The sequence below is a fragment of the Helianthus annuus genome, chromosome 7 (genome assembly GCF_002127325.2).
Source record: "Helianthus annuus cultivar XRQ/B chromosome 7, HanXRQr2.0-SUNRISE, whole genome shotgun sequence".
Lineage (NCBI taxonomy): Eukaryota > Viridiplantae > Streptophyta > Magnoliopsida > Asterales > Asteraceae > Helianthus > Helianthus annuus.
The window spans coordinates 97076803-97100117 of record NC_035439.2 but is presented as its reverse complement, the minus strand read 5'-3'; the positions used below and the strand labels follow the sequence as shown (position 1 = coordinate 97100117).

The following is a 23315-nucleotide window of genomic DNA, read 5'->3' as shown; positions in this document are numbered from 1 at the left end:
ATGATTTTATCTCGAGAAGCATGGCCGGCCTTGAGGGTGAGTGGGGAGGACCACCAGACAGGGCCTGATATTTTGAAGGGGCACATTATTTTAAAAAAAAATCCGATATGTATATGTAAAAAAAAATAAATTAATAGGGTATACTAATACAAACATCAACATAGGCCCACTTACAAAACTATTTTTATGGTTTAGATTAGTTATTAGCCCATTGGCATTAGGTTTAGACCTTTAGTGAGCCCAATACCCAATTTCGTTAAAGCACAAGGGCACGTTTTTTCGAGCTCAAACAAGGTACATGAATTCTCAGTGCCGGCCCTGTCGAGAAGGACAACACTTATTAGGGAAAGACATACTTGATGATAGAAGTTAACTATAGATTATCTTCAAGTTTGAATGTTAGTGATTTGATAATTTGTTAAATGTCTTGATTACGATTATTAGATTATTTATTTAGTCTCTCATGTTTAGTCTTTACTGAAACTTGAAGTGTAAGATGTTAAAGTCTTTCAATTTTACTTGAATATTTAGATTGAGTATTTAGATGAAACTTGTTTGATTGCTTCATGTTTAGATGAAACTTGGTATTTGTTGATTAACGGAGGCTTGATTTTTGAATTGTAAATGAAATTTGTTACTGGTGGTTTTCATATGAATTTCATTTGGATTTGAGTAGGAGTTTATTTTGTTATATTATGCAGGGTTTATACTCGCAATCGCCAATCGGTCTTCTGTTGGATGTTTGGTGCTAGGGATGGATCTCCTCAAGCTGTTCAACAATTGCGTGATATGAATTCTCATGTTTTACTAAATATCACTTAGCTTTGTTAATTACGTTAGAAATTTTTTATAATTGATTTGCGTATCGGCACATATTTGTATGAAAAGTTTGAAAATAATGATGTTACGCACCCGATAAAAAAGCACTATAATTTACAAACCAAATAAAAAGATTTAAATCTATACACAAAAACCAAAAAAAGAAAAAAAAAATCCGGTAACAGGACTTAAGCTAGTAAAAAAAAAATCTGATGACCCAACTCAATCCGGTATAAAAGATACAATGACCCGGCGTGACAATAAAACTCCGCAGCTCAAAAAGTAACTTAGCAACCCCATGCGTATTGGCACATATTTTAGATTAGTTGAATTCATATTTAAATAGTATGCTAAATCCCATAACATTTAGCGTCACTTTGTTAGTTTTTAACTAGTTTGGTAAGCGATTATTTGTATGAAAAGTTTGAAAATAATGATGTTACGAACCAGATAAAAAGGCACTATAATTTACAAACCAAATAAAAAGATTTAAATCTACACTCTAAAACCAAAAAAATCCGGTAACATGACTTAAGCCAGTAAAAAAAAATCTGATGACCCAACTCAATCGGGTATAAAAGATACAATGACCCGGCGTGACAATAAATACCTGTTGATAGTCAACAAGTATCATCACTTACAATTTTTTCTTGATAATCACTTACAATTTTTTCTTGATAATCTAAAACCAAAAAACTCCGGTAACATGACTTAAGCCATCAATGGCCAATGCATTATGTTCAATGTATCATCACTTACAATTTTTTCTTGATAATCTTGGGGATAACCGTTTTATTAATTAGTTGTCAATATAAGCAACCTACATTATAATTGTCTGCTTGTAATTGTCATTTTAAAAATCCTTTTAGTACACAGAACAAGAATATATTGAACATTCTTTATTTACTAAACAAGATATCACACGATGTTGCGAGTACATGTATAATTAACGCATTTTACATTTAGAGATCGTGACGTGGCAAGCTTTTACTGTTTTTTTGGGCATTTGGGGACTTTACATACATGAAAAATTTTGGATTTTTAGTGTAACCACACTTGCAAGACTTCTGCTCTTTGAGCTTGCTACAGCATAATGGCACTAACATTTTGAAGCTGCTTCTTCTCCAACATATCAGAAGATATCTTCCCCATTACAGCTCTTGCTAATTTCTCTCTTTCTTCATTCATCTTCAATCTCTCCATGTATGACGATGCATTCCTCACTGTTGCTCCCATTTGCTTCAGCCTGTTCTCTTGCTGCACACTCAGTGCTATATTTGACTGTAACCGATTCAAAATCGCCATCGTTAGTTAACCGAAGTAAATAAAATTAAGATCAAATTGTTCAGTGGGTAACCACTCATCATACCTCAAGAAACTCAGCTCCCGGTTTGAGATCAGACTCTTTAAGTTGGCGATTATTATCGCCTCCTTCATATAGGTTTCTTGCAAGCGAGAAGCTTCGAACAATAACGTTTCTCTTTTGCTACAACCGCCTTCACAAATTCCTGCAACCATGTCACAACTGATTCAATACGCGATCACTTAAAAGTCTCACCTACTGAAAATGGATAAAGTGTTTACCTTATAAGCAGCAGTGCATCCAGGATAATCGAATTCGTCTGAATTCGCCTAACTCATTCGCTCAGGATGGAACTGTAAGCCCATTATAAACTTACCCTCTTCTGGATTATAAGCATCCGGATCATAAAACCCTTCGATTAAACCATCTGGTGCATACGCCATGGGCTTGAACCGTTGTAAAGATTCTTCAAACCATTGATACAAAGGGGTGTCTTCAACAATCTTTACACCATGCCTATGCCCATCATAGTTATCGTAATCCATATGAACCACTTTTTTCTCCGGCGGGAAGTTTTTCAACAATTCTTTCCGAATATCTTGATAAAGGGTACCTCCACATGCTACATTCAATACTTGTGATCCCCTACATATTCCCAAATAAGGTATGTTCCTTTCTACACAGTGCTTGATGAACCACCGACATCCAAATTCAGATCAAAGTCGCTTGGAACATAAAAAACCGCCCCTGTGTTCTGGTCATCTGCTACTGTGACTCCATTGGAGCCGGTGCTTGATGAACCACCGACATCCAAATTGAGATCAAAGTCTCTTGGAACATAAAAAGCCACCCATGTGTTCCGATCATCTGCTACTGTGACTCCATTGGAGCTGATGCTTGATGAACCAACGACATCCAAATTCATATCAAAGTCTCTTGGAACATAAAAAACCGCCCCTGTGTTCCGATCATCTGCTACTGTGACTCCATTGGAGCCGGTGCTTGATGAACCAACGAAATCGAAATTCAGATCAAAGTCTCTTGGAACATAAAAAACCGCCCCTGTGTTCCGAACTTGAACCACTTCTACATTCTCCACAGCATTATTTCGTGCTTTGTTCTTCAAAAACACCCTACAGATCATCCAGTTCTGCACACCCTGCTTCAAATTGGAAATTGGGTTATCATTTTATTTTCACAACTGGTCTTGCTTTAGCGTTAATTTTAAACTATTACCTGAATAGGGTTAGCCAGTTTGTCCTCATGCATGAACCAATCGGATAATTAGGCAAGGGAAGGATTGAATTTTGGGCTTTAGGTAATGTACCATAAGTTCTTCGTCGGTTGGTTCGAATCTGAACCCTAGAAACATTCGGAGGATGTAATTAACTGTTAAAACGCAGAGGGACAGGGAGTCCTATATATATAGAGCATAAAGAAAAGGCAGAGATTGTAAAACAGATGCTGGTATACCTGTGGCGTAGGGAGGCGGTATTTTCAAATCTAAAGCTCAGAAAAACGTCGTACTGTTGATGGAATGAGGTGAAAGCCACTACCATTTATCTTGATAGCAAAATAAGGAAAAATTAGTTGTGTGTTAGAGAGTAAAATTTAGTTGGGATGGTGTACGTACATACAAGAAATCTGACCTTTAGTGGAGTGCAGATCTTCAAAGACAACATTAACAGAGGAAATGTATGATGAAAAATTATCAACACAACTTATAATAATATGAAAATAGAGTTAGGGCTTCCGAGCAGGTTGTTGTTCAACGTTTCTTAGGTAGGGCTGGCTTCTTCTTTTAGCCAAGGTTGTTCAAAGGTGGAAACAAAAGGGTAAAGTGAAAGTAATAATGTGCGGGAGGGAATTATTGCTTTAGAGAGTCTATAAAAGCTGTCAAAATGGTATGAAAAACTATAACACAAACAACCAACAATACAGAAAGATCAAAAACACGTAGATCTACAATAAATCAACGAGATCTTTAACAGATCTTCAATGAAACTAGAACCACACACGGACTAACGGCTGAACAAGATTCACAATATGTAGTGATAATCTTGAACAGACAGAGAGAATTGTGTGTGTTTAAGATGAATCGTTGAGAGAATGAGGGTGAATGAATAAGAACAATCCAGAACCTCCTCTATTATAGCGGCCCCTTTTGAATGTTACACTTAAGTCCACAAGTTAAGCTAAAGATGAACGTGATCCTCCAGACTTTTTATAAAGCCCCTCATACTTTCCAACTTCTTCAAATCTGTTGCAACAACTCAAACCAAATGTAACAGACATATAAACACACCTGGACTCATGTGACAGCCCATACATCTCATAAGCCCAATAAATAAGTCCAACAACGTTGAATAATAAGCCCACTTGACATGTTTGTGCTATGAACACTATTATTTTTAACATCCCCCTTGATTCAAACAACACACGTCAACTAGACTTAACTTAAACCATAATAGATCATGCTGAACACAATTCAAACCTTTGTAAACACAACTGTCAACTGATCTTTAGTGGTAATTTTTCATGATTTATATAAACCGATACACTTTTACTAACCTTTAATAGGTAAATGGCAATTAACACAAAAAAATTTACCAAAAAAAAACTATACACTGCAATATACACAACATCATAAAGAAACAAATCAAACAGTAGGATACTTATAACCAATATCCTAACTCAGACATGCTATGAATCCAGACAAACTACAATACGAGACAAGAGATTCTTTGAAGAAAACACAAATACCAACAATAAATCAAAGAATTCTCTATAACAGACAGTCAGCAAAACAATGATAGCAAAACAGACTCTGGCAGAATACACAATCACATAGTTGTATAACTAGAAAAAAAACATCTCTTACACAATAGAAAAAATACAAGGAGGCTAACATTACATACATTCAAGAAACAATCTTGAAAACAAACCACATTAGACCTATACAATCCATGAGATATGACAAATCAGACAATATGATTTACAGATCACATTCAGAAAACAATTTTAACAGTATTTAAGTCAAGAAGTTATCACATAATGCAGAACAATTCTGTTAAAATAAGAGTCACCAGATTTGAAACCATTTATCATACTCATAAACTGATCAAACAAATATACAGACAATTCGAGAAGCAATCTTCTACACAAAGACGCTAGCAAGATAACAAGACACATATCATACACAGACAAAATTTTCAGATCAACAGATCAACTAAACCAGAATACAACTGACATGAAAATCTTGTAAATCAGAATCACCTAGCACATACTTGAATCAAATCCTCAACAATCACAAGAAGTTTCAATAAAGATCTTTTTTTTAGCGACAAACAACTTTTAAATGAACAAGACAACACACAAAATACAATTGAGAGAACTCTTCTAGAAACATTTCTGACAAACTAGAGATTCATAAAAAGACTACATAACTAAGAACAAAGTCTGAAAAGACAACGAATCACATGATTCATACATATACAAAACAAGTGAGATAACAAACAACTAGAAAACATATTCTAAATTGAACAATGAACCACACAGTCCATCAACAATACCATAGTTATATCATTTAAACTAAAAATCACACGATTGTTAAGAATTTGAGACCAAGACCGAAAGACTATACTTGTGAAGAACTCAAAGTCTAATTTGACTTGATTAGAAAAACTTTTACAATTTTTCAAGAAATACAGAATCATAAGATTCATACCAACACTGATACACAAGTAGTACACTTTCATATTTGGCAAGAGGTTCAGCCTATCCAAAAAACAAATGATATAACATCTCACACACAAGATAAGAATAACACGACAATAAGACACAGCCAAACAAAATCACAAAATAACATATTTTGCACAAAAAACATCTCATGAGAGATAACATACAAGGCTGTCACAAATACAGAATAATCTTGACAATACCATCGGTTAAACATGAACCATACAGCTCAAACTAACCATACAAACAAGATCATAGACAAGCAGACATCAAGACTGCGAATAAAAGACATTTAACAACATAAAAGACAAAGACCCTCAACATATAGATCTTATAGCTAGGTAGACACAAACATCAAGAACAATCTTGAAAGAACAACAGATTAAAGAACACTCAAACCACATGGTTTGACTAATCATACCACACAAAAACAACAACATTTTCAGGTTTATACTTAATGAAAGTACAAGACCATATAACCACAAAAATAGAATATTACATGAAAATCAACCAATTAAACATGATTGAAAATACTAGATCATACAATGAACATACAATATTCTATTATCAAAACGAGGTTCAATAAACCAAGAAAACTTGTACCAAATTATTGAACATATCGAAAAACATGAAGCTTGAACTGCACGTAGCATATAACACTTCTCATACTTAACAAAGAAAAACTTCATTTGAGTTTAAGAAACTTGATGACAGGACAGACTGAACATTCATAGAACAATCCAACAATAGAAGCAGATATATAAACACAATACAACACTACACAAAAATGAGTATTAGAGACTGAAAAATCAGTATCTAACACATCAAAATCAGTCCTGAATGGTTATCAGAGACTCATTTGCCAGTCCCTAGCCAGTCTCGGATACCTAGTACTAGATAGTGGTATTAGTAACCAAAAATCAGTCCCGGTTGTATTACATCAACAAAGACTGACGGCCAGTCTCCGATACATATAAATTCAATTCTAAATTAGTTTGGCGGTACCACATGGTTTCAGTCCCTGATATATTTTTATGTGACTAAAAATCAATCATTGATTCTATGAAATTTCAGTCCCCGACACATTTCTTTAGGGACTGAAAATTGGTTCTTTAAACTATGTATGTTTAGTTTCTGATACATTTCATTAGGTTCGCGATTCCATAACCATTTAGTCCCTAACAAATGTTTCAAAGAATGAAAATTAGTCTCTAATGCCACATCATTTCAGTCCTTAATATGTTTCTTTAGAGTCTAAAAATCAGTCTCAGATAACATTTATTTTCATTCGTTAATATGTTTAAGTAGTCTCAGTATCCAAAAATCAGTATCTATTATATTATGTTCATTGAATAACTACGTCAAAAGTATTCCAAAAGCAAATAGCATAAAAAATCAAACCAGCCCAAATTTTTGTACAAGTTAATGAAACTTCTTCAAATCACTACTTTTTACGTAGTATCTTAAATTTCTACAGATCAGCTAGGAACAATGCCCTCAACTTATGCTTTGAACAAGCTTTCATCACATAAAACTCTAGTATCCATTTCTAGTTCTGCAAAATATAACAAGTTTGTTATAATAACACAATATTGAAAGTAAGATTAACCTTCTGAATAGGAGAACTTCAAAGCTAAACATCAGCCTTCGTTAGTGCATCATAGACTAAACCAAACTTAAACTTTGATGAAAGTAAAGATTAGTAAACTTCCTATACAGCAATTCCATATACAAGTTCCTAACATATAACGCGTTCATATCGTTATAATAGTGACTATTATGAATTATTATATGTCAAGAAAGAATATGAAATGGGTACCTTGGATTTGGCCTGAATGATCATGTTTTGAACAAGAGAAGTTGCATAAACTGTGAAGATGGTGACTAATTCTTATCGCATAGTGTTCTTCCCTTATTATTATTGAAAAAAGAAAGTAAAAGTAGCTATAAGTTTATAACTCTCTACTGAATCATTGTACTTCCTCTCACTGAACATCAATCAGATTATTTTATTTTATTTTATTTTCTTGAATGGCAATGATTACATACTCCTAAATTACATTAATAAATCCTAATTTACTCCTTGCTTGGGATTGAACCCAACATCAATCAGTTTATACATATTACAAAATGCACATAAATGTCAAAAATCCAACCAACAAATTTTGAGTTGTGATACCATAGTGACAAACAATTCTACTATTAATATAGACCAAGGCTATGAAATTTTATAGCATAATAGGGGTGCAAACAAGCAGAGCAGAGTTCGAACTCGACTAGGCTTTTGAGTTCGTTTAACTTATGAAAGCTCGAGCGCGACTCGGTTTGAGATTTGTTTCTAAAGCTTGAGCTAAGCTCGTAGTCAATTTTTCAAGTTCGGGCTCGACTCCAGTTGCTTGCGAGTAGCTCGACTCATTTACACCCCTAAGCACAACCAAACCAAATTTCGTCTAGAATAAGAAATTCCAACATTATGTCATCCACAAATTTTCAAATAAATTATAATTGTATAAACATATACGATTAAGAATATAAGGTTGGAATTATACAACTTGGAAGATCACAAACACAGAAGCACAAGTTATGTAAAGATGTAAACAATATGCAAACATAAGTCCTTTGTTGGTGCATCCGTCTGTCGCCTACGTCTTGTATCGAGTCTAGATTAGTGTTAGTGAGAGTTAGACACGGAATCCAAGAAAAATGTTTAAACAGGCGATTCCGCTCTAAATGACAAACTTGTCATTTGGAGCGAAACCCAATATGATCCTGATTGCTCGTAGTGTCTAAATATTGATTTCGCTCAAACGTGTAACTTTGTGATTCCGCTCGTAATGATCTTGTATGTTCGAGCGGAATTAGCACACTATATATAGGTGTTCCTTGGAACGATCATAACAATTGTCTTCCGGTGAGCCACGAAGTGCTGCCGAAGTGTTGTCAGGCTTGTAAAACGTTTGCAGATCAATAAAAACAACAGTTTAAAGTGAATACGGCTGAGATTGCACCGAAACATTAGTTTCCGCCTCTTGTTTTGGGTAAAAACTCTTCTGATCGACTCGTTCGGGTCGGAACACGATCCTACAAGTGGTATCAGAGCTCAGGAGGAAGAGTTCTTGCCATTTCAGCTGTGTTTTCTGATTTTCTACACCTTCTTCTTAAAATTTGAAAATTTTTCACGGTAAAACAGGCTCAAATTTTCACAGAACACGGGTAATCATGTTTTGATAAATCCTTGAAAGTTTTAGAATTAAAATCAAAGTAAAACTTAAATTTTGTGGGGTTCCGCTCTAAAACGATCGTGCAAATGATGACGTCATTGTGACTTCGCTCGAAATCAGCACCTGATTCCGCTCAGAACTTGATTCCGCTCCAAAGATTTAAGTTGATTCCGCTCAGAACAGTGATTTCGCTCCAAAAGTTCAAGTGATTTCGCTTCAAAGATAGTTGGTAATTCTGCTCCAAAGTTTGTTCTTAATTCCGCTCCAGCAGCTCATCAAAAGAGATTCCGCTCGAACGGCATATTGTGATTCCGCTCCAAATCTGATTTCGCTCAAAACTTGAAATTTGTGAACATTTGGACAACTGAACAATGGACAACGAATTTTATAATGCCTTTGCTGGACCAATGAACATTACTCAGAGTGCATTGCTTGAGAATGAAACGGGGACACCACAGAAACCGCCTAAGCTTTTGGATATTGATGATTACAATGCATGGTCTGAACGTTTTGGAAACTGGGTTGAGGCATATCATTTGGATGCATGGGATCACACTGAAGAACCATATGTAAGGCCCACAAAAAATGGTATTCAGACAACAATTAGAGAAATGAGTGCTGATGAGAAAAAGAAGTATAGAGATGAAAAATTGATGGTGAGTTTGCTTCAGCAAGCAATTAAAGAGGACATTTTGATATTGCTTCAACATGAAGTGTTTATTCGATCTGGACTGAATTGGAAGCAAAATTTGTAGGAAGTGATGATATGCTTAAAAACAAGATGTCTCTCATGAAGAAAGAATTTGATCTTTTTCGGGGTTTGAAATCTGAAAACACCAAGCAAATTATTGAAAGATATTGTAACTTGGTGAGAAATGTGTCGAAACTTGGCATTAAAAAGGATACTGATGAATTGATTGAAAAACTTGCAGATGCACTACCACATGAAATCTGGGGAACTTTTCTGATGATGCTGAGAAACAACAGAAAAGAATATAAAAAGCTAACGCTGGGAGAGTTCATCAAACACCTGGAAGCTCAAGAGATGGAGCAGCGAAAGATTGCCAGGATGAAGAACTATGATGGAGAACAAGACATCAGTCTGTATTTCAAGAGTGGTATTAGTGAAAAGACAAATCTTTCTCCAAAGGTTGAAACAGCTTATAATGCAAAAGGTTCTTCTGAAAAACCATACCAAGGATCGAGCAGCACAACATGATCCTCTTCATTTCCAACATATGATCCTCAGTTCACTACAACAAAAAGTGGCAAAGTTCTTCAATGCAACATTGCCTTAAAGCTTGAAAATGATCAGAATTATACTGAGGAGGTTGCTAAGAGCCACATGTCTTTGTTGGTTACAGTGCTTGAATCATACGGAGGATTAGTTGTAGGGAGGATCGGTAATCCAATGCTCACGAAAGAGGATTACGATCAAATCGATGCCGAAGAAATGGAATTGATGGATATTAAATGGTGCATGGCTATTGTGTTGAGACGGGTTGAAAAATTCAAACAAATTACAGGCAGAGATGATTTTCGCGAGGCACATATTTCAACTTTAGGTTTTGATAAGTCTAAAGTTACTTGTTTTCATTGCAGGGAAAAGGGGCATTTCAAAAGGGAATGCACAAAATCGAGAAGCGAATGGAGCTCAAAACCCTTTCGGAAACAACGACTACCACAAAAAGGCGATTTATCATCAAGTCACACCACAGCCGTATCAACAACAACAACAAGCACCACATCAGGCACAAACTGCACATGGGAGAAGTATGATTGAAGATTCAAAAAGAGCGTGTCTAGTTAATCAAGGAAAAGATGGTGATTTTAGTTGGGATAAGTATATTCCAATGGAAAGCAAAGTGTGTTTGGCAGATCAAGAAGATAAAAAGTTGGCTGAAGGTTTTAGTTGGGACAATTTTTGCCCAGACAAAGAATTCATGGCCAAAGAGATGTCAAATGTTAAAGCTTTTATTGCTAATGCTTACGATCTGAAATGGGCAGAAAAATGCAGAAAAGTCAGAGAAGCTGAAGAAGAAAAATGGAGAAAAATTGAAGAAGAAGAAGAAGAAGAAGAAGAAGAAGAAAGATTAAAAGCAGAAGCTGAAGCTGAGAAAAAGAGAAGAGCTGAGATGTTTCAATTGAGTAGAACAGTCAAAGAAGTTCCGGAATTTGAAATCAAAATTGATACTGAAGCATTCAAAGTTCCTGAAAAGTGCTTAAATTGTGATTCTTTGATCAAGCAAAACAATGAACTGTTACACAACATTAAAAGATTGAAAGAATCATATGATACTTTGAATAGGGAGATCAACAAGTACACTGAATCAAACAGTGAACAAGCTGTAGCATTGAACACACTCAAAGGAGCTTACATGAGATAGCTTGATGATGTCAATTTCTACACAAAGAAGTGTGCTGAGTTAGAATTGAAATTGGCAACACAAAGAATTGAAACTGAATGTGTCAAACAGTTTATTAAAAAGTTACTCATGTTCTACTTTTGTTGTTGACAAGATTTATCCGATTGTAGAAGAATTGAAGACATTTGAAGAAGTAAAGACTTTGGAAGAAAAGAAATCTGTGACAGAAGACGAAGTGAAAATTTCTGGTAAGAAACCAAGTGTGGTCTACAACAGATGTCCGCCCCCGGTCGAAAATGGATATTAGCCTCGAAATCCAAATTCTGAAAGAGTCAAAAAGGCAATTAATCTACAATGGGAGTCTGGGCCATCAGATAAGTTGCCAGAAAACATTGATGTCACATACACATCGTCTGACACTGATCACGAGTCAAAGTTGATAAAAAGTGTGGTCGATCAGGTGTTGGATAAAGATGATAGTGAGGAGTCAAAACCGGAGTCAAAACCCGAGTCAAAGTCTGAGTCCGATGCGTCAAAGCCAACAATCAAAAAGGACAAACGGGTTTATGATAAAGAATTTTTGCTATCAAAATCTAATTTGAATGATGAACCGGTCAAAGTAGCATATACTTTGAAAGATTCTGACAAATTATATTCTGATGAGAGTTTTCCAATAAGAAGTGTTAGATTTGATATGATAAAAAAGGTTTTCAAAATCACAGAAATTAATATTTCTGAAATAGAAGATTTAAATCTTTCTGGAAAACCTAAACAATACACTTCAAGAGATTAACAAAGAATTAACAAGAAAATGGGTTACAATTGTGGTTATAGTTTCCAAAATAAACCAAACCATAATCGTAATTTCAAAAAGAAAGGCCTTGGATTTAATCAAACAAAAAATTATAAAAATGAAAAGGTTTATAAACCAAAAACTGTGTTTGTTTCAGGAAAAACGACAGAGGCTGAGAAAGAGCAAGCATTCAGAAAGCAGACGAATCAAGAATTCCTTGCCAAGAAGCAAGAGGACATGAAGAAGAATGTTGTTCAAAAGAAGATAGAAACGAGAACATGTTTTCAGTGTAAAACTGCTGGTCATGTTGCTAGGAATTGTCCGAAAACATTCAAACCAAAACAGGAAGTCTCTGGTAAACTAAAAGAGAAAGTTGTTGAGAAAACTAAACTTTCAACCCGAAAATTTACAGGCTTTGAAAATTCAACCTTTGAGGTGGGAGAATGTTCAAAGAATGTTTTAAAAAGAAAAGAAAATTTGAAAAATCAAAAATGGGTTGTGAAAGGTTCAGATAACAGTTCTGGTGATGAATCTGATTCCATAAAATCAGAGGAGCCACGTGTTGATGGAAAGATTGAAAAATCAGTTTTGACAGTGGATGATGAGAATTTTCCACCACTGAATGCTAAAAACTTCAAATCTAAAATCGGAAAAGTTGAAATTTCAAATCAATTCTTTCCTAAAAAGAAAGAATTGGATGTTGAAAAAGCCTTTAACCCTGCTGTGAAAAACATTTTTGGTAAAATGATTGAGGGGAAGGCTAAAGGGGTAAAAGAGTTTTATCAAGCCAAAAGGAATGATATAACCCCAAATGAGACTGAAAAAGTTACACCCAAGGCTGGTCAGGCTTGGGTGGATATATTTTTTGTTGAATAGAAGCCTGACTTGCCGGAGCTCCCAAGTTGGTAATCGCGTAGCATGAATCGGCATCATTCTTGAAAATGTTTGTTAAAATTAAGTGTGAATTGCCGGAACTCCCAGGATGGTAAGTGTGGAGTAGGAATCGGCACCTTGAGAATTCAACCAACAGATGATAATTGGTTGAAAAGGTTTGTGGCAGATGTTTGGTTTTCGATCCTACAAGTGGTTAATCAAGGTCATTAAGTTGAACTTGAGTTAACTATCATTAAAAAGTACTGGTAAACAAAGTGATGAAGAGACCCCAAATCTACTAGTGGTTGATAAACAAACTAATTTTCTGGAAAAACCATTCTGATTAAAACAAACTTAAGTGTTTTGAAATCTTAATGGGAAAGTAGTTTGTTGTGAGGGGAAGTTCTGATTGTTTATGCCAAGTAGGATGGAGAATTGAGGCGATTCATATCAGTTGTCATGTTCTATACAGTTTGTTTTCAATTTTGTTAAATGTTTTTGAATTTTAGGGGGAGTAAGAAATTTTCAGAAAATCAAAAAACACTAGAAAATCTGAAAAAGCCAAAAACATGATAAAATGAAAAACGAGTTCTGTTGCATTAAAGAGGAAATGATAGTACATCAGTGGACTATCACAACACGCTAAAGAAATGTAAAGTCGAAATGTAATAAACAATCTCACTGCAGATGTGTCAGTAGGTTTTCATACATTTAATAGAGTGTAACGAGATATAAACCTAAATTTCAAAACTTGCTTATTTCATGGGGAACATTTCTTGGATATATGGGTAACCCCCGAAATCTTGTTTGAAAGGACCCTCTTTCTGAGATACTAGGTCTTTATACTCAGTGATATCTGGGTATTATACCAGGACTTCTGCTGAATGGAAATTCTGACCTAGTCCCCATATAATACTTTCTGCTAATTGCTTGAAACACAGCAAAAGCCCTCAGTAATAATGATTAAACAATAAAATTGATAATCAATGCTGTTGAAGAAAAGATCCTCTAAAGAGGACACACCAAAAGTCGAAGCCGTCATCTCTCTGCGTATACGGAAGTATCGACCTGAGCTCTCACGGCCCTCGCAATTTAACCCCTTTATAGATGTCATCTGTGGTATACTCACCTGTAAGACTGAATATTGGGATCTGGATACGGGAGTATATTCAAGTGGTGGGATACACGAATAAGTTTAAGTAATTAAGACACTAATAGCGTATCTCGAAACAGTTGAAATTTGTGTGAAAATTTAAGAGGACAAACATACTGACAATCTAGGTGATTGTTTAGAACTTAAAATGAAATCTAGCTTAACAGTGTTGGTGATGTGTCTCAAAAACTGATATGATCCTCTTGCACGAACTCACAAAAATATTGTCTGTAAATATTTCATTACTGCATTTTCTTTTATTCAAAAATTCAAAAAGATTTTAGTGTGTTTTAGCATAAATTTTGAAAAATTCAAAAATATTTTCGACAAACTGGTGTTGAAAGCTGATTTTCAAAATCTCAAGTGCTAAACATGAAGAACAGGTTTGGGAGAGAGTGTATGAAGATGTTATGTTTACAAGAGGTTTTCAGAGAACAAATCATTTTGAATATTTTCTGCAATAGTTTCTGAATTTTAAAGATTTAATCTTTGAGAAACTTATGTGTTGGGTAGAGATTATGTAGATATCCTGAGCTGGAAAAGAGCCAAGTCACGATCTTGGAATGAATTCTGAATCTATGATTTCCAGACTACAATCCCAGTAGATTGAGAGGGGGAGTCTGAAGAACAAAATGCCAGATTCTGATTCTAAAATTGCTGATGCTGATGAAGTTTAAAGATTCAACATTCGAGGGAGAAGAGTTTGTTGGTGATAAAGATTGATAAAGACTGAAGGTTGACAACCGAAGACTCGACACTGAAGACTCCGTCAACATCCGAGGGGGAGTTTGTTGGTGCATCTGTCTGTCGCCTACGTCTTGTATCGAGTCTAGATTAGTGTTAGTGAGAGTTAGACACGGAATCCAAGAAAAAATGTTTAAACAGGTGATTCCGCTCCAAACGACAAACTTGTCATTTGGAGCGAAACCCAATATGATCCTGATTCCACTCGTGGTGTCTAAATATTGATTTCGCTCAAACGTGTAACTTTGTGATTCCGCTCGTAATGATCTTGTATGTTCGAGTGGAATTAGCACACTATATATAGGTGTTCCTTGGAGCGAAATCATAATAATTGTCTTCCGGTGAGCCACGAATTGCTGCCGAAGTGTTGTCAGGCTTGTAAAACGTTTGCAGATCAATAAAAACAATAGTTTAAAGTGAATACGGCTGAGATTGCACAGAAACATTAGTTTCCGCCTCTTGTTTTGGGTAAAAACTCTTCTGATCGACTCGTTCGGGTCGGAACACGATCCTACATCCTTCATTATCACATGATCACATTCAAAGAATATACATCGTAATTCAATGGATACACATTCGGCTAACAATTCTATACATGTAAACCACACAAGGACATAAATTACTCAAATGAAATTGAACTTACATTAACTTTTGTTTAGATCACTCTTACATTTTCATCTTCTTCTTCTTTAGCGGTGTAGAACTAAGCGAAAAACCACATCTCATGGTCCTTTTCAGGCCCCACCTACTCAACCATAATAAGATAATGAATCAAAATTGGAATCAAACTAAAAAAATCCAAATAAGTTTAAGATATAAAGCTCACCAATCATGACTTATTCGAACTCCCATATGCCATAACCAGCATCAAAACCACCCATCTTACAGACATTAGATCATAACTAGCTTAAGATTCATAAAAAAAATAGTCATGTACAACATAAAAGTGTATGTATGTGTTTGGTAGTTTTAAATATTGTTAGATATGAGTGTGGTCTCTTGCAGACCGGCATTCAAGACAAAGCACCTACGCTCTTATTTCTTTCTATAATATATATAATAGAAAATCAAGTATATAAAGATCAATAATATATATAATAGGAAATCAAGTATATAAAGATCACTTTATAGAAAATACAATAAACAACCAGTGTCAAAAAATTATAGTAAGTTTTCATCCGTTTTTGGGGAGCGACTAACTCAATCAACCAGTCCGACAGTGAGTCATTGGCAAGGCGAGTTAGAAACCCATTGGTTTGAACCCAAATTATAAATCAACAAGATCTACATAATAAATCTAAAAATTTGCCATCAGTTAAGAAGATCCACCACCTAAATCTAGAAATAGACCCCCCCCCCCTAAAAAAAGGACTGGATTAACAATAAATTAGCTATGAATAAAGTTTAAGAATTTATATGAATCAAACTTCCTGCAGGTAAAAAATGGAATTAAGAATTAATGATTGCTCTTCCAGTAACAAAAATCTGCATATACTATCATGAAAAAAATCAGGATATTTCTTTCACACAAAAATTTGAATATACTATCATTAAAAAATCATGATATTTCTTTCGCACATTTCTTCGAATACCTACCATGCCTCCCAACAGGAGTTCCTTTCCATACACAAAGACTAAGAGTATAAAACCTAAAACAAGAAAATGGTTTACTACACCTTCGTTTCTTCATGTAGCCATCAAACTACAAATTAAACGAGATTACATGAGAGGCTATAAAAAAATATATCAAAAAGCAAACTACTTCAAGGATCCATGGCACTAGACAAAAACATCGATAATCACAACATGAAGGAGATTTAATGGTAATTTTGGTACATGTGCAGAAAAATGAGAAAAACCTTACAAATTATCGGAGCAGACTAGTAGATTGTAAATGGGGCATGGCACTAGGTCCGGATTACAGCAGCGAAGGGTGATCAACGGTCAGGAATGGTGATGCAGGGGACATAGAGATATAGAAAGCCGGTGGTGGTGGTAGTCCACGTTGGTGCGATGGTCGGTTCGCGTTCGGTGGTGGTTGTGGTGGGAACAAACACCTATGGTTTAGGTTTAGAGAAGGAATATAGATAGAAATACTGGGGGTGGGAAAGTATAGTGTAAACCATGGAGGGAAATTGATTTAGGTTTAGAAAAAACTTAAAATGGGGAATTTGGGGGCGGAATTTTAACTTTTTCGATCAAGAGGGAAATTAATTTATTTTTAAAAGAAATATTATTTTTATATTTTTTTTCTTATTATTTCATTATATAAAGACTCAAAATAGGTAAAGAAATATTATTATTTTTTATTTATATTTCTTACTGTTTGATTACATAAAAAGTCAAAATAAGTGAAGCATAATGCTTAAGTTTTTCAAATTATCTTCTAATATCTCATATTGAGCTTATGTGGGCTTTACAATATCATACATAATAGATTATAACAGGCATAAAATACATGTTTTAATATTGTATATAGAGTTAATTGCCAAAATCGTCCCTGAGGTTTGGGCAGCTTTGCCATTTTCGTCCAAAATGACACTTTTGTACCAATTGCCCCCAACGTTTGTAACTTTTTGCCATTTTCATTCAAACCACTAACTTAGTTTATTTTTTCTGTTAAGTTGAGGATATTTGGATGAAACTGGCAAATATAAAACCACAGGGATGATTTTGGCAATTTACTCAAACTCTTTTAAATTTCTTTTATTTAATTAACTTTGTTACATATATAATAAAAAAGAATATACATGCAATTTTTATATGAAAAAAATAATAGCTTTGTCACATAATTTTTATAAATTTTCATCCAACCACTAACTAAGTTAATTTTTCTATTAAGGCGAAGGATGTTTATAAACAAAGACAGAAATTAATTTCTAATTTTTTTATATAGATCAGTTTTATAAAAATAAAATTTACTCAAACCTCTAAATTTTATAAAACTAAAATTTTGGTGACCTTATTGAAAAAGATCAAATAAAAAAATCTTATCATATGTACCAAGTTTGTAATTCATCTTCTACTCTTTTAATTCGCTCCTAAGGAAAACCAGAAGCCAGTGCCCCCCCCCCTCCTCTATCAAACAACGTATCGTTACCAAACCTTAAAATTACCAACCAAATTGTAATTATAATGCTATGAACCAAAAGTTTCTTTACTCAAGCCACCCAGAATAAGTATTAATTAGTTACCCTCATAGTCTTAATTAAATAAATATTTTATTTCTATCAACATATTTCTTAGGTGCTCAACACATTTAAAAAAATATGTAACGTTTTACAATTTTTTTCTGTCTCTACAACGGATAAATACTAAAAGTTGTAATCTATTGTTATGTGTTGCACACCAGTAACGTTTTCTCTTTATAAATCTGATTTATATAAAGAAGCTGTAAATTAATTTCTGTCTTAATTTATAAAATTTAAAACATCCTTCACCTTAACAGAAAAAATAAACTGAGTTAGTGATTTGGATGAAAATTTATAAAAATTATGTGACAAAATTATTAATTTTTTTCTAAAAACTCCATGTATATTCTTTTTATTATGAGTAAATTTCTGTTTTCGTCCTTGAGGTTTGTCAATTTTAACTAGTTTAGTCCAAAAATCTAATTTATAACAAATCCAGCCCTGAAGTTTGCATTTCTTAACGCTTTTCATCCTTAAGGGTGCTTTTTCATTTAATTCTTAGGGATGAAAAGGGTTAAGAAATGCATACCTTAGGGATGAAAAGCGTTAAGAAATGCAAACCTTAGGGATGGTTTTGTTATAAATTAGAATTTTGGACTAAACTAGTTAAAATGGACAAACATCAGGGACGAAAACAGAAATTTACTCTTTTATTATATATGTAACAAAAATAATTAAATAAAAGAAATTTAAAAGGGTTTGAGTAAATAGCCAAAATCGTCCCTATGGTTTTATATTTGCCAGTTTCATCCAAATATCCTCAACTTAACAGAAAAAATAAACTAAGTTAGTGGTTTGGATGAAAATGGCAAAAAGTAATAAACGTTGGGGGCAATTTGGTATAAAAGTGTCATTTTGGACGAAAATGGCAAATGTGCCCAAACCTCAGGGACGATTTTGGCAATTAACTCTATTGTATATTAGATCTTAAATAGTTAAAAGGGCTCGGATGCCTTTGTTTGGTCATCCATACTTGGCGATGATGGGATATAATAGAATATAAATATCTCAATAAACGATATTGGATCTTAATACCCTAGTATGCTTTATTATGTCATATTGGTTCTTATAAGAAGTAGATTCGGTTGTGACGAGTCATATTATACCATAATATGCTTTATTATGTAATTGGCCCCCACACACGAAATAGTTGGTGCTCACCAAGAACTTGCTAAAGGTGATGAGGGTGCCCTCCTTTATCAAGCACGGGGGTGGTGTTAAGGGCTTTAACAAGCTGATGTGGAGGTGGGCGTTAACCAACACCACTCAACATTAATGGGTCATATATGGCCTTAACAGTCATTATAGCTCTTAATGAACCATAGTGGAAAAATGTTGCATCTTCTAACACATTTTTTATAGTTACTTCATTGAAGTTTGTTGGTGCACTACATCTGGAATTCATTGACATTTCTTACTTCTACACCTTCTTTCATTATTTCAGAAAGTTTTAACAGTCAAAACCTGCTCAAAATTTCACAGAATATAGACAATTGGACATTATCAAACCCTGGAAAGTTTCACACCTAAAATCGGACTAAAAATGGACTAAAATTGAACCCGAGTTGATTTCGCTCGAACAGGATATTCCTGATTTCGCTTCTAGTTGCCAAGACTTGCTGATTTCGCTCCAATCTAAGTTATGATTTCGCTCCTGGGTCACATAAGTTGAGGGATTTCGCTCCTGATTGCATATTGATTTCGCTCCGAGCTGTCATTCTGTCTGATTTCGCTCCAAAGTCCATCAGATTTCGCTCCAGGGTGTCCAAACTCTTGATTTCGCTCCTGTAATTGTTGTGATTTCGCTCCAGGGTGTTAATTGTAGTGATTTGGCTCCAGATTGTGTTGTGGGATTTCGTTTAAAGCTGCAATCAGATTAATTTTGCTCCAAAGTCACTGTTTTTGAACAACGTGTTGACAAATCATGGATACCGAGTTCTATAACGCGTTTGCAACTCTGTCTGCACCAACTGTCATTGCTCAAGCCATGAACTTAGAAAATGAGACGGGAACTACCCAAAAGCCCCCGAAACTGATGAGCATAGAAGAATATTACGGGTGGAAAGACAGATTCGAAAACTGGGTTCAGGCAAATCATCTTAGATCGTGGGAATGTATTCTGAAGAAATATGTGTTGCCTCAAACAGATTTGCAGGTTATCAAAGATCTATCAGAGTTTACTGATCAAGAACGGGTTATGTATAAAGCCGAAAAGATGATGATCAGTTTGCTTCAACAAGCCATCAAAGAAGACATCTTCATTCTGCTACAACATGACAAAACATCAAAGTCAATTTGGGATGCTCTTCGTGTTAAATTTGAGGGTAGTGAGAACATGATAAAGAGCAAGAAGGCATTGCTCAAAAAAAGTGTTTGATCTGTTTAGTAGTCTACCGGGAGAGGATACGAAGAAGCTGATTGAACGTTACTGCCACTTAGTGCGATCCATGTCGATGCTGAGGATTACAAAAGATCATGAAGAATGGGTAGACAAGCTGGCTGATGCGCTACCGCAAAAAGAGTGGGGAACGTATTTGATGATCTTGAAGAACATGGGTGTTTATGATGGGCTAACGATTTCTCAGTTTATTGAAAAGATCAAGAGTCAGGATTTGGAACAGCAGAAGATCGCTAGGATGAATAGTCCAAGTGGTCAACAGGACGTAAAGATGTACTACAAAGGTAGTGTTCCGGTTCCAGAATCTGAGAGAAGTCCTAAAATCCAGACTGCATTTAGTGCTGGGGATTCAACAGAAAAGGCTGATCAGGGTTCTAACAAAAGCAGCAGTGGATTTTCATCATTTCCTAGTGTTAATCCTAAAGAGTCAAATACAAGTTTTCATTCTCAGAGCACAAAGATAGGAAATGGCTACTTGATTCAGTGCAACATCGCTCTAAGTCTTCCAGAAGGTCAAACTTTTTCGGAAGAAACTGCTAAAGACCACATGGCTTTACTTGGTTCTGTGCTTCTCTCATATGAAGGTCTAGTTGCTGGCCGGATCGGGAATCCTATGCTCACAAAGGAGGATTACGATCAAATAGATGCCGAAGAGATGGAATTAATGGATATCAAATGGTGTCTAGCTAGCGTTCTTAGACGTGCAGAAAAGTTCAAGACAATTACCGGGAGAAATGACTTTCTTGATGCACATGTTTCTACTTTAGGTTTTGATAAATCTAAAGTTACTTGTTTTCGATGAAGGGAGAAAGGCCATTTCAAACGGGAATGCAAGAACAGGGAAGCTACTGGTGCTCAGAATCCGTTTGGAAAAGACGATTACTACCGAAAAGCCATTTATCAGCAGGTTGGTCAATCACAAGATTCACAGACGGCTCATGGTAGAAAGATTGAAGATTCTAAAAGAGCATGTTTGGTGGATTTTAACTGGAACAACTACATATCACCTAAAAGCAAAGCATGTTTAGTCGATCAAGATGAAGAAAGACTACCTGAAGGCTTCAGCTGGGATATGTTTATTGATGAAAAAGGAGAATTCAAAGCTTTCATCGCTAAGATTGTCAGATAACCAGACATGTTTGCCACGTGGATGAAGTCTATTGGTGAGACTGTAAAGAGTGTGGAGGAAGAGTCTGTTGTTTCTGATGAAAGCTCACAGAGTTCAGATGAGAGTGTACAAAATGATGTTAGTTCAGAAAAAGAAGTTGTTTTTGATCAAACACCATCTAATTCTGGTTTATCAGATGCTAGTTCTGAAAAATCTGTACAGTTTGATCAGTCACTGGTTGATGATAGCAATGATGATGAGGAGGAAAAACACATTAATGTTGCTAAAACTCATCTTTCTCCTGAAAGTTTTCATTTCTATTTTGCAGATCGCTTGGAGAAACTGAAGGAGAAACGGGCTGCTAAAGAACAACAAAAAAAGAAATCTGAAGATGTTGTTCAGAATGAGAAAGTTGAATGTGTTACTGAGGAGTTGTTGAAGATGAGAAGGTGATTGAGATAGAGAAAGTGGTAGAAGTGGTGAAAACAATAGAAGTTGAAAAGATTGTAGAAGTTGTCAAGCCTTGTGTAAAGTGTCTTGAAGCTTGCAAAGAATGTACAGCAAAGGACGATATAATTGCTGAGTATGAGAAAAAGAAGGAGCAGTTATTGTTCAACCTCAATTATGTGAAAGAATCTTAAGATGTCTTGAACAAAACAGTAACTGGTCTCCAAAAGACAAATTCAGAAAGAGAACAAGCACTAACGATGATGAATGCAGTCATGATGACAAAGCAAAAAGCTATAAATTTCTACATTGAAGAGAGTGCTAAGTGGAAGCAAGAGTTGGAGACAGAAAAGATTGAGAATGAGAGGATTAGACGTTTATTACAAAGTTATTCTAGTTCTGATTATCTCATTGATAGAATTTATCCAACTGTTGCAGGTATGGAAGTTTTTCAAGATGACAAGCCAAAGAAGAAAGATAGTGGTAAGAAACCGACTGTTAGCTATAACAAATGTCCGCCTCCAATTTAGGAAGGGCACTCTCCTAGAAAACCAAACGGGGAACAACTTGAAAAGGCAGTCAATATAAAGCTAAAAACCGACACAACTGATGAACTACCGAAAAACATTGACGTCACGTTTACCTCGTCTGACACTGATCATGAGTCTGAATTAATCAAAAAGGTGGTCGATCAGGTGTTGTATACTGATGAGGAGTCCGAGTCAAAGTCTGAGTCTGGAGGGTCAAATTCGTCAGTCAACAGTTCAAAGTCGTCGGTTAAACGGTCTTATAGTAAAGAATTTTTGTTATCAAAAGCAAATTTGGATGATGAAACATTTGAAGTCGCATACACTTTAAATGATTCTGACAAATTATACTCTGACAAAGAGTTTCCAATAAGAAGTGTTCATTTTGAAATGATCAAAAAGGTTTTCAAAATGACAGAAATTAATATTTCTGAAATAAAAGATTTAAATCTTACTGAAAAACCTAAAAAATACACTTCAAGAGTTCAACAACGTCTAAACAAGAAAAAGGGTTACAATTCTAGTTATGGTTTTCAAACGAAACCAAACCAAAATCGTAGCTACAAAAAGAAAGGTCTTGGTTTTGTTCCACCAGAAAATCATAAAAATGTGAAAAATTCTAAAACAAAAACAG

General features: G+C 35.0%; 1 long non-coding RNA gene and 1 pseudogene across 1 annotated transcript; both read right to left on the bottom strand.

The window, feature by feature from the left end:
- Positions 1 to 1705: 1705 nt before the first annotated feature.
- Positions 1706 to 3391, bottom strand: LOC110944685 (annotated as a pseudogene).
- A 3927-nt stretch (positions 3392 to 7318) lies between these two features.
- On the bottom strand, positions 7319 to 16045 carry LOC110905627. The gene is made up of 3 exons (XR_002573287.2): positions 15837 to 16045; positions 15654 to 15755; positions 7319 to 7415 (listed from the first exon to the last, which is right to left on the bottom strand). It is a non-coding gene; the product is annotated as an uncharacterized LOC110905627 (long non-coding RNA).
- Positions 16046 to 23315: the final 7270 nt, after the last annotated feature.